The sequence below is a fragment of the Myodes glareolus genome, chromosome 26 (genome assembly GCF_982192425.1).
Source record: "Myodes glareolus chromosome 26, mMyoGla1.1, whole genome shotgun sequence".
NCBI lineage: Eukaryota > Metazoa > Chordata > Mammalia > Rodentia > Cricetidae > Myodes > Myodes glareolus.
Genome location: NC_142051.1, coordinates 32,430,979 through 32,441,653, shown reverse-complemented (window position 1 = coordinate 32,441,653; position 10,675 = coordinate 32,430,979).

The following is a 10,675-nucleotide window of genomic DNA, read 5'->3' as shown; positions in this document are numbered from 1 at the left end:
AGTTCCCTGGACCTGTAACTTGGAGTCTATTACCAATTTTAAAAAAATAATTTCTGCTATTATTACTTCAAATATCTATATATCTTTTCTAGCTTTTTATATTCCTTTTCAATTACTTATATATTACTTGTTTTGTAATTGCCCTGTGGTTCTTGTATATTCTATTAATTTTATTTTTTCCCTGTTTCTTTTTGTAATTTCAATCAATATATTTCTAGGAACAATGATTCCTTTCTTGACTTTGCTCGCTGCATTAGAGAACCAATGGAAAACTTTCTGTCATTAATTTTGGTTGAAATTTGGCTGGAGGTACTAAGTCCTAGGAATTCAGTGTAGGGTTGTTGAAGCTTGGTATGTGTCTCATTGTTCACACCATAGCTGAGAGAGTCAGAGAGATCATTTCATTTCTGAACTTTGCCCTTCGACTTTTGCTGAGTTTTCTATAAACCCTTTATTCCATGGAATATGTCTTGAAGTTATCCTATGTATTGTTCCCCATTTCCAAAAGAACAGCCTGCTGATACAGTCACCAGGAGAGTCTTCTAGCTACTTATAGTTAAATCTCAAAGTTTGCTAAACTTGAGTTCAGAAGCATTTAGACCTTTTTTTTCCACTTCTGATATTGAGTCTGTGATCTACTGAATCTGTTTATCACAAGTCAGATGGAGCTAGAGAAGGTTCCAAAAGAGGACAGGCCTTACTCTTCCTTAGGAACAAGTCAAATATTTTCTAAAGGCAATAAAATAGAAAGATGAAGACTATACATATAAAAGTAATAAAACTACCAAATTGAAAAAAATATGAGATTAAATAAAAATAAAATTAAATTAAAACTATATTGCTAGTATTTGTGATGAATGATCAAAATAAGCTCTAAAAGGAAAGAATCATTTAGCTTTGCAGAGGTGGTGCACGGCTTTAATCCAAACACTTGGGAAGCAGAGGCTGGCAAATCTCTGTGAGTTTGAGGTCAGCCTAGTCTACAAGAGTTGGTTCTAGAACAGGCTTCAAAGCTACAGTGAAACCCTGCTTCAAAAGAAGAAAAGAAAAGAATAATTTAATGATATAGAAAAGGTGCAGCAACCAAGGCTAAATACTAACTTCTAAATACAGACTGTGTGCTATTTCCAGGAAGCAATGAGACAGAAACATAGAATCCAGGTCACCATTTGGAGATGCTGCCACAGTTCAATTCTGCAAACACCTTAGGAGCCCCTAGAGACTAGGAAGTGACCTGAACACTGAAAAAATAATCGGCTTGCTTCAGATTTCCCATTACAACCATTAGTGCCAGAAGACAATGACATAAATACCCAGCAATTTAAGAAGATTGTGACCCAAGAAAATCTTACCAAATAATCTGTCCTCATAATAGAAACTTTACAGGTGCTCTCTAACATACAGAGACCTGGGAGCACAGCACAGAAAAAACTTGGGTAAAGATCCAGAAGTAAAGAGAGAGTTGTCTCAAAACCAAGCATTTTACATAGAGACTGATTCGTAAAGAAAATAAGATCGCAAGTATGTTAAGATTATAAGTATGAGATGCCACGGGGCATGTATCTGTCTTAGAGTTACTCGGCTGGGAGGAAACACACTGACTGGAAGGCACTTGGGGATGAAAGTGTTATTTTGACTCATGCTTTAACGTCCCTATTCATTACTGATACAGTTAGGACAAGAATCAAAACAGGCAGGAACTTGGAGGCTGGAGCTAATACGGAGGCTGTTCTGGAGGGTTGCTGCTTCCTGGCTTGCTTGTCTTAGCTTTCTCAGCCTGGTGCTTTATAGAACCTGTGACCACCAGCCTGCAGAGGGCACCCATAACGGACTGGGCTCTTCCCCATCAGTTAAGAAAATGACATCCAGGCTTCCTCATAGCTTCGTTTGGTGGAGGCAAATTCTCAGCTGAGGTTTCCTCTTCTCAAATCATTTAGCTTGTGTCAAGCTGACAATATCGAAGGTCAACTTTCCAGAGAGAACGAAGTGAATGATCTGAATCCATGCATAGGTTTGTTTTCTGTTTTGTTCTGAATCGTTTCGTTAGATGACCATGGGAAGCACTGCAATAGTAATTATTTTATAAGAATTCTGTGACAATTAACTTAAACATTAGAATCATTTAAAATATGTCAAAGCAAATAGTGTACACTGGGATTTATGCTGAATGGATAACTTTACACTAGTATTTCTGGAAATGATAACTGATTTTCAACAATTCCCTCAACTAAGGAAATTTTTCTTCTACATTTGATGTAAGCAGAATTAAGTAATGCAAGTAATATAACATATGATGTCCTATAATATCCTGTAAAATCAATCTATTGACATTATCTGCCTTTTCTTTTGGAGATACGCAGGCATAATGTTTTGAGGAACAAACATTTGTGTTTTGTTTTTCCTTTTCCCAAAATACTTGTACCCATTAAGTTTTCTGATAATGACTATAGACAATTTATACTAAAACAATAGCCTTTTAAAAATACTTAGTTTCTACTTAACACCTGTGCTGTGTGTGTGTGTGTGTGTGTGTGTGTGTGTGTGTGCAAGAGAGAGACAGAGAGAGTCTGAGAGTGTGTCTGAGCACTTGCAAGTCAGTACCCACATGTTAAAGTAAAGCAACAAATCCCCTGGAGGTGAGTTACAGGAGGTTGTGAACTGCCAAGCACAGGTTCTGGTAACCAAATTCTGGTCCTCTTAAAGAACAAGCAGCAAGACGCGGGCAGTCCTGCCCAGGACCATGATGGACAGAGAGGGGCAAAGAGACATATCTTCTGGACTGGGGCAGACTGGCATGGGCTTACCCGGGTAGACAGGCACTATCATGGAGAGCAAATGTATGGTGTGGTGTGTGGAGGGAGGGGGAGAGAAATGGTTCATTTCTTATGGAAAGAGTCATATTTGAAGAGGTGAAAGTGGTCAGGAGTGGGTTGAGGTGGGTGTCTTAATTGCCACCCAGGACCATGGTGATATCTGTTTTCCTTCACCAGTTACAGCCCTCCAGAGAGTGTCCCTTGCACCTAACCTGAGCAGCACAGTAGTGCTGGCTCTGAAGGAATAGGTGTAGGAGAGCCAACCCTGACAGCATAAAAGCAGAACTGGCCCCACACCTTGCTTAACACTGCAAGGCTTGAACTAGCAAGGGCCATGCTAGAGAGCTCACCTTGGTGGTAGAGACAGGGGAAAGCTGTCAGACTGACCCACCAACCCTGCAACTACACAGACCAACATCCAGTGTATGTGTTGGCCTATGCCAACATCCAACCCATCTGTGATCTGTGAGAGCACATGAAGAGGCTGGTCCTGCAGACCCAAAGCTGCAGAATCTCCATGGCACAGAGCAACACCGGGTTATCCAAGAGGAATACCAGTGAGGACCCAGTGTAAAGATGATACTATCTAGGATAGTGGAAAACAAGAGGCCTCAAACAAGAACTCTTTGCAATGAACATTTGATCACAAATATATGTGAATCAAAGGGTTTACTTCATGACTCACTCTGTGACATTACAGCTTCCATGATGAGATTTTTTTCCCTTTTCTTCTTTTTCTTTTCTTTCATCTTAATTTTAATTTTATTTTATTTTGGGAGGTGATTGCAAGGGCATTTGGGGAGGTGGATACAAAAGAATGGGAAATGAATAAGTTTGAGATGCAATAAGTGAAAGATACAAAAAATTTTAAAAAAGAAATTTAATAAAAAAAAGTACAAGCAACAGGTATTTTCTATCTTTGAGCCATTTCTAAAGCTCTACAGTAAGTTTTTTAAAGAATTACATGAAGTACAGCATCAAGAGGACACGTGCAAAGGAACAACTTGAAGTCACATTATGATAACACAGAGAACATTAATGGTGTCTGATTCAATAACTTCATTTATTGCTATCTATCTATCTATTTATCTATCACTATTTATCATCTATCTCCGTATCACTATCTATCTATCTATCTATCCATCTATCTATCTATTGTCTTGTTTTTAGCCCTAAGGATTGAGCTTAGGTTTTTACAAATACTGAACAGGTCCTCTGCTTCTACTTCTGAGCTATTTATCTAGTAATTTTTCATTTTTATTTTCAGTCCAGGTCTTACTAAATTGAGCAAGCTGGTCTTGTGCTCACTTTGCAGCCCAGGCTGTCCTCAAATTTCTGATCCTGGGAGGTTTTCAACAACAACAAACAGAAAAGAAAACAACGTAGAAAGAGTATTAGTTTATGTGCTCTGTAAAGAACAAGATATTGTTGTCAATGCAAATATCCCTATGACTATTAGCATAACCCCAATAAATCTTGACAGGTATTATGCGATGAGTAAAGACAAGGATGGTTGGGGAGCTAGAAAGATAGCTCAACTGTTAAAGTGCGTAACACTAAAGCATAAGGGCATGTTCAGATCATTGGCCCCAAAGTAAAAAGGGGAGAGTGGTGTGAGTCTGTAACCATAACTTTTAGGAAATGAAGACAAACAGATTGGCCTGAAGTCAATGGACCAATGAGATTAGCTGAATGGATGAGTTCAATGATCTGCCCTGTCTCAAAAGCTAAGAGAGCAGTAGAGTGTGACCCATGATAAATATGCACTCTCATATACATATACACACCCATACAGACATGGATATATAATAGATCTGCATATACAAAAGAAATGAACACTGAGCATGGATTGTGGATCAAGTGTCTTAGGACTGAAGATATAACTGTGACTCTCACTAGCAAAGTTGATGGAGAGCAATTTCTAGGCTTTATATACAACAGGTTCATATTATATGAAATCAGTAATTTGTAAGAGCAGAATGAGGCAGGTGGACATGTTTGGACACTACTGTAATGTCAGCAATAAGAAAAGTGGGCGAGGGAATCTCAGAAATGAAGCCAGACTGGAATACATGTATAGAAGCAGATGGGTAAAAGAATCAAGCAGTAACGCAGAACCGGATGAGAAAGAACAAGTTTACGTCTGTGTGCAGGAGTCGGGAAAGCCTCCTTGTGGTAACTGCTTAAGGAGTAGATGCCAAGAAGAACTAAGTGGACAAATGTGGACTGTAAGAAATGAAGAAGAACAAAATGTCAGGCACTGGGTAGAGAACACTTATAAATTCTCGCACAGACACAGAAGGGAAGTCTAAGGTTTGCCATACGTGCAGGTGGATCTGAGGGCAGATAGCTAATCCCTCGATGCTTATCCCTTTTCAGTAATTGTTGGGAGCTGTGAACTCCCCAGATCCTGAATTTCTAGTAAACAACTTGTAATACTTTGCAGCTGCTCTGAGCACGAGACCTTCAAGAGTTCCTGATGGCAGGGGAGTGATTTCTGGTGCATTAGGCTGGGGCGTGGCTATCCCTATATAAAGCTGAACACAATAAAGGAGGCATTCTTGAGGCATTCTGACATCAAGGATGACCTGTGTCTCTATCTGCGAATCTTTGTGTGTTTCAGTCTCCAGCCCCTTGTTCGGTTCACGAACTGTACGGTAGCTCACAGAGTGCAGATGGGTGTCGTACACTACAAGTAATGAGATAAAGAGTATTAGACAATGGTTCTCAACTTTCCTAATGCTAGACCTTTAAAGTTCCTCACATTGTTGCCACCCCCAACCATAAAATTATCTTTCTCATGATTTCATAACTGTAATTTTGCTACTATTATGAATCATAAAACATCTGTGTTTTCTGATGGTCTTAGGAGACCTCTGTGAAAGGGTCGTTCGAACTCCCAAAGGGATCGTGACTCATATGTGAAGAACTGCAGATGGAGTAAATGGTGTGACAAAATGCACTTTCCAACCTATCCCTCTTAGTGTTAGTAATAGAATCTGCAGGAAAGCACTGTCTATCAGTCAACACTACAGCTTACCTTTGTGGATTTAAAATCAACACAGTTATGGCTCAGTAGCGATAGCTGCAGCTTCTCAGGACAGGTGGAAGGAGAGGGAAGGGATGTGTCCAAGTGCAGAGAATTGTAACTGATTATCTGCCATAAGTGCTAGAAGAAAGGGAAGGTAGTGAAAAATGGGGGAGCTTGTGGAATGCAGCTCTCAGAAGGCAAGAGAGAAGTACAGTCAAGGGTACCCTAACAAGATGTTGAAGTAACTAGGGGTGACAGTTGGAAGGTGTGACAATGATGGTGTGTTACTGGCTAGGAATGTGACCTTGCTATCCATGAGAAGACAACACAGTAACACGATAAACGAAGCATGCCTGTGGAGAGTTATGTCACTGGGAATGGTGACACGGGTGTGTGTGGAAGGTAGAGGAAGCCGGGAACAAAGTTGAGTGCCAAACCAGGAAGTTGTAGGTAATGAAGCAAAGTATCATAAAGTCAGAAGAGATTCACTTGTTGACAGAGCAAAGAGGAGAAGTCTCTTGGAAGGTAAAACTTTGGGAAGAAATTCTCCCATCCATGAAATGGAAGTGAAAATGACTGCCAGAGAAAATCTGTGTCAGGAGCTATGCTATTCAAGATAAAGTTAGGAAAGCAAAATCTTCCCCAAGAAATCAAAGACACAGATTATATTTACAGACTATAGATCAGGCTTAAGTGATTGTGGGCGGAAGGGAACTGCCTACGGTTGTGGATGCAGGCAATTTGGTGCATGTGGATGTATGGTAACACTGATAGAAATGGGGTTCTGCACCCCTCCTTGATGTGTAGAAAGCATCCAAGGCAATGGAGGATTCATAGGTCCTTACATGAAGATAACTAAAAGTTATGAGCAATAGTTTCATTGATTAGCATCAGGGGTACAATGTATGTGTCCTCACTTGTACCCCTTTGATACAGTCTCTTAGAAGCGGTGCCAAGGGAAGGTAATGGATTGTGACGGCTGCTTTTGGATAACTTGCTACAGAATAGAAAGAAGCAATCATTAGAAAAAGTCTCTCCACTTTCTCTTTCCAGCCCTAATGCTGTTGAAGTGATCAACCCAGTTTTTGATTCTGTAAAGAGTTGTAGCCAAAAGGTTTTGTGAAATGTTTTGGCGCTTAAAGGCCAAAAGGGTTCCATAAAGCCTCAGTTATGAGCTAATGCAACTTGTCATAATAACTGATTCCCTGGGGTTTCTGATAAACAAGCTTAGTCTCTATTAGGAAAATTATCAGGAGACTAAAAGATGTTTACTGAGGATAAAGCAGACTGGAATTGGTAATTAATCCTTCCTCCCTGCCTGGTGCTGATTAGGTCCCCAGGAGGCTGTTACAAACTTGAACACTAGCCGTTCCAAACAGATTTTGAAACTTTACAAAGAGCCCAAATAAGATCAAGGGAAATAATTCAAGAAATTATAGTTTTTATAAAAATAAATATAAGTGTGGTTAATTTGAAAAGCTTGAGGAATTAAAATTTTTGCTTAAATTTGGTATGATGACCAGTATCTTGTCTATTTACTTATTTTATTTTAACAGAAGCTCATGTATCTCAATCAGGCCTTAAACTCACATATCAGGGGATGGCTTTAAATTTGGTTCTTCTTACTACCCAGCTGCTGAGATTATAGGTATCACTGTGGTCTGATTGGGAAGTGCTAGAGTTTGAACCCAGAGTATTGCAAAGACGAGGCAAGCATTCTTCCATCATCCCCCGCTAGTCTTGGCTTTTAAATTGTGATAAAAGTGACATGTCTACTGCTTTGGTAGATAGTGTTCTGAAACTGGAGGATGACATTATTTAAACACTAGTTTACCAATGGACATTATGGAAATATTATTTCTGGAACTAATCCTGAAAGATCAGCCAGAATCTTGAAGGAAGCTCCATGTTTGTCTAATGTTTCCCTTCCTTGTCAATATGCACACAGAACTTGAATAATACGAAAAGTAAAGTAAATATTAGGTATTTCATGGATTCTTGTCAACTTACTTATTTTTCTTAAAGAAAAAAACCAAGAGCACTAAAATCTACTGATAGGTAAACAAGTCTAAAATAGATCTGAGAGCTCCCATTGCCTTTGTCATCCACTCTCATAGCCATCATGTATGTTCAGCATCCTCCAAGACACAGGGTACTGAAACAATGGGAAATACAATTGTTTTTTCTCTTTCTTGTGCCCTGTGTAATGCTGGATGTTAGCATTTGACTTTGAATGCCCCCGCCTGTGAATAGTGATAATCATACTGCCTAAGAGTGCTTTGGAAGAATTATAAATTGTCTGACTCAATGCAGGACTTTGCTGTTAAACAGAGCTGGTACAAGAACCAAGATTTGGTCTTTCAACCCCAATCTAATTTTCCCCACATGAAGGATCAGGAAAAATGCCCTGCTACAAGATAGTCTCTAATTTTTTGCATGATTTTCACAGGCTTCCTACCATAGTCATTATTATTATTTCCATTCTTAATAAAGTTGGCCCCAAAATAGGAATATGCATTAAATTAAACCTGTCAATTCAAAACAAGTCTAGATGGTGGAAATGACAGACTTGAGACTCTCAACAGGATGGGTGGAGAAAGATTTTTTGAAGGCAGAGAAGTCTGGGGAAGTAGTATAACGAGAAGAGTTAGATCCTGAGAATAGACCCTAATATTACACATAAATTTGCCCAGAGCTAAACTGGCTTTCAGAATCCAATATAGCTATTTAGTTTGGTCATGTAGGAAAGATTCTTGATGCACAAGAGTTGGGCTTCTAGAAGTCCATAAAATATGACATTATAGAAGATGCTACCTTTTTATTCTTTAGGACTTCTATAGTTTGGAATGTAAGGCAGGAAAAACTAACATACATTTCTTTTTCTCTCCCTGTAATGAAGCTCAACTTATGAACTATTTCCTATAACAAAATTTTAAATATTTTTTTTTAATTTGGAGATTTTTTTCTTATGTAATTTGATTTGTTTGGCTCTGATAGATAAAAGAGGAAAAGGAGACTTTCTAGAACACTCAGATCATAGTTGTGCATTATTTCTAGAAATAAGGCTTTTAAAATTCTCCATACAAAAGGTTCATTGTTCACTGTTATCAAAGCAGGCTAGGTAATCAGAATAATTTTGGATATCTTTTCTTACACAAAGTAAAATGGGCAAGGCTTTTGCAACATTTGAGATTTCAGTTAACAGTGAAAAGTGAAGAACGTAATTCAAGACAGGCAAAGTGTGGGGAAAATATTTATTAGACTATTTACTTAAGAATCCTTCATCTATAATAACCTCATGCTCATTCCCTTCCTTTCAAAGTTGGTGAATTTGTTATAGATGAGAAGCATTAAAACTAACAATTTTCTACTTAAATATTTTTAGGTGACGTGTTGGCAATGATAACTCTAATTAACACCATTGGAAGCTTTGTGTACTGTGTAATTGGGATTATGCAGCTTAGCTTGTGTGACTATAAAATAATGTGTGGTTTTTAAAGACAGAGAAGCATTCTCCAGGTTAGATTTTCCAAACAGAAGGTTGAGTGTTATAAATTCCACCACCCACAGACCAGAGTTCACATCCATTGGTCAGGGGCAAATACCAAGAGCTCTGCATCCTCAGTCATTTCATCCTACTTCATCAACTCGGAGCCAAAGGTAAGATTTTACACTTGTTTTCTTCTTTTTCTCCCTAGTATAACAACCCGTAAAAAAATAATTCAACTTGCTTTAAGATCTGCTGCTGGTCTTTAATCCAGTGGGTTTGCTTTAATTTTACTGATGACTGTACACTCATATTTTGCTTGGGAAATCCAAACTTGTGGATTAGCTTAGAAATTAATAACTGGGCACAGTAGTTAATCTTAATAGTTATAACAGATGAGAATAAAATTATAGAGGTTTCCAATCTATGCTTTAAATCAATAGCTCTGGCACTGGCCACAGCCTTTGACTGTAGAGACAGACAATATTGATTGATATTGACTGAAATATTACGCAGAGGTGGGACTAGTGATGTGTCAGGTGATTTAAATGTACTGATAACTATATAGCATTTTCATTTTAGGATGTCTTTTGTGATAAATATTTAAAATGTAAAGTAAGCTTGTAGTTTTGGACTATTTTAACAAGAACAGCAATTTAAAAAATTAACTAACAACTGCCCTAAATACACTTATAACTACTTGAAGGAAGTTAAATATTTGTATCAAAATACACATTAATATACTCATAAATTTTATTTCACACAAGCGGCTTGCGCTTGTCGTGGTGACTTTACTGAGAAAGCCAAATGCTAACAAAACCTTAAATGCAGACATTTGTAATTACAGAAAGAAAAAGAAATGAGAAGCAGGATTAGAAAGTGCATGTTTTCTTTGAATGCTGGAATTTGTTAGAAATGTACAAGAAAACTTATTTTCAGCTCACCCTTGACTGTGGGAGCATGATCTGTAGAGGACTGGTGAACCATGCTGCCCTACTAAGGAAGATCACTGGTCACTGCTTCTAACAATTCTAAATCCACAACCTACAAAGCTATTTCCAAAGGCAACTGAGATAGAGCCAAGTTCATCAAGTGTGAAAAAAAAGAAGTATTTGAATTAAGCATATGAGAGGATAGAAAGGAACCCTCTGTCCTGTTCTTATTGTGAGGGAATCCCCAGTCCCTTGGTTTTCATCAGCTTCCTAAAGGCTTGTTTCAAATAACCAAAGCTACGTTTAAGTAGAAAAGTAATATATCCCTTCTCTGTGTGTTCAGAGGCATTAAAACCACAGATCCTGTCCTTAAAATAAAAAAAAGAAGTCCAACATATAAAATATTTTCATT